The 2,598-nt window shown below is 37.0% G+C and overlaps 1 pseudogene; it reads left to right on the top strand.

Moving 5' to 3' along the window:
• The first annotated feature begins 680 nt into the window (after positions 1-680).
• Positions 681-1,973, top strand: LOC149250962 (uncharacterized; annotated as a pseudogene).
• Positions 1,974-2,598: the final 625 nt, after the last annotated feature.

Raw genomic sequence — 2,598 nt, 5'->3', positions numbered from 1 at the left:
ATGATTGAGGAGAGAGAGAATGCATTCAAGGAATAAATTTTGAATCTGAAAAAATAGTTGGAGAAGAAAAGAAACATTGAAGATGATATTAATAATCAGCTAAAGGAATAGATCATAAATTGCAGAAAACTTGAAGCTAAAAAAGAAAAAAGTAGATCAAACCTAAAAGGGGAAAATGAGGCAAAAATAGAAGAACCTAAAGCCGAAATTTGCAGCAACTCTGAAGGAAACCCTCATCAAGATTAGAATCTGAAGAATTTGACAATGAAAGGTATGAGAAAGGTAAGGTGTTTTAACTGCCAAAAATTTGGACACAGTTCTGATAATTGTAGAAGCAAATTGATAAGATATTCCCAGCAAGAGGAGTTGGATGAGGAGAATTATCAAGTAACCAGTCAAGGAAAAGCAGCACCATCAATATCTAGGTATAAAAATTTCTTTCATGGGTATTGTTATCTGTGTAATGATTTTGGGAATAAAGATACTCGCAAAAATCTACCATTTCCACTATTTCTTTAGCACATAAAATGTTATGTTTGTGATAATGTGGGCCATAAGCTGAAGGACTACAACTTTCCGATGTCTTACAGGCAATCTAATCAGAAGGAGAAAGCCATGCTAGGGAAACCATACTAGAAAAAATAAGGTGATGTGCATGTTAAATTTCAACCAATCAAAATATGGAAAAGAAAGGAGCAAAAACGCAACTGAGGCCAGCTCGGCCCCAGGGGGAGCATGAAGCAGAAATCGCAGAGATCCTGGAGAAGCTCCTCCAGGAAAAGGTTTCATCAGTAGTTGGTGTAAGTATTAATCATTTCTGTAAACATTATGGGTTGGTTTTGGCTACATAGGTCCAATTTTTTTTTCTTGCGGAAGTAATTGTCGAATTCCATAGTCCATACCTGCAATCAAAAGAAATAAAGATTAGCATTCTGATGACGAAAAAAGGGAGGGAGAATGTAGAGAGTAATACATTGATCTAATCAAATAATCGTTATGGTCCAAGTTAATAAACGAGTTTATTTGTTCATGAAATTACTGGATTGATGAAGTGGTTTGGAGAACCTGCATCCTTAAGTAAAAATCAAAGTGCACGAGGAATAGCCTTGTATTTCCCATGAAATAGCTGACCTGGCTTCCAAGTGGTACTAAAAGCTTGTGGTCCGATTTTTTAAAAGCATGAGTGATAAACCAAGTGGTGATTAACGCGTGGATCTGGTCATGCTATGTTTGGAACGTGTTCCCGAAAAAGTTGATGGGTCACGGGTGAACTAGTCAAAAATGGTCCAAATTTGTTTTAGTAATTGCTTGATGTGGACTTCACGAATGTGAATTCTTTGGTTATTTACTCATGGAGATAGCGCCATTAATATTTTTTATATCTTAGTCCAATGGTTTGATCTTGTGTAAGTGGAATGCAATAATGATCAGGGTCTTTTTGCATCATTTTGATTTATTTATTTTTTGAGGAATATTGATATTCACCACTCAAAAGGAAAGCCTTTCATTCCACAAAACTATGCAACATAGGCGCCACGACAATGAAGGAATGGAGATCGATTTGGAGACTAGTGCCATTACTATATGGGTGTGGTTTATCTATTACAATCGTCTTCTAAGTTCTCTTCTTCGTTCGAGAGAAAATTTTGCACCTGCTACAGTCGGAGGTCAAATACAAAATCGATTATAATCCTCGTGATAACATTCCCTTCAATTTTAAAGATAAATCGGGTGAGTAATGGATAACATTGCAGAGGAAATATGGAAAGGCAAACATAAAGGTAGAAGCTACAATGCTTGATTGGTAATCATGGATGCAGAATTATGAAGGGTTAGGTTTTGAGCGCATGAAATAATATCTCTAGAGAGATTTCCAAGAGTTTTTACAGGAGCGAGGAATTGATGATGATCTATCAAAAATTTTACATGAATACAACCATGGCTACAGTCGAAGATATCTTCAAAACTCTTGACATGAATGGCCAAGAGGGCATCGAAAAAGTTTCAGATATCCCAGGCTCAATGAGTTGTCGATTTGCTCAAGTGGCGAAGTAGCGCACATCAAGTCTGCGTGACTGTTATAATTTTTTATAGTGTTGTGCATGAAGGATTACCACATCCAAGAAAAACATACCATAACGAGTTTGCTATGGAGTGGAACCAAGAGGGAGCATAGAAACATGGATTGTCTATGTGAATAGGTAGAGCGAGTGAATAAATAATAAGATATCAGGAGATGCTCTCGAGCATTCATTGATCTGTGGATTCGATAAACCGGTTGAATGTAGCTTTGTTTGGCATGAAAGGGTCGTTGGTGGAATTGTTAGTAGCAGGATTTCTAGAGAGCCGACAAAGGGTTGGACATTTGCATCAATGACAATGCCTCTAGTAAGTAGGACATTGATATGCCGCCACTAGAAAATAGCATAATGGAAGAATTATACTTAGTAAAGGTTGTGATGGAGATGAAGTATCAAAGATCAGATAAGGGAACCCTTCTGTGAAGGAATAAAACTCATGAGTTGGATCACTGGTGTGACTACAACTGCATAAAATTGCTGAATAATTGTAGAGATTCTATCATGGGAGTAGTGGACA

This window comes from Pinus tabuliformis, chromosome 7 (assembly GCF_031772625.1).
Source record: "Pinus tabuliformis cultivar Carrire ecotype Pingquan chromosome 7, CPIR1, whole genome shotgun sequence".
Lineage (NCBI taxonomy): Eukaryota > Viridiplantae > Streptophyta > Pinopsida > Pinales > Pinaceae > Pinus > Pinus tabuliformis.
This window is presented reverse-complemented; position numbering and strand designations above follow the sequence as displayed.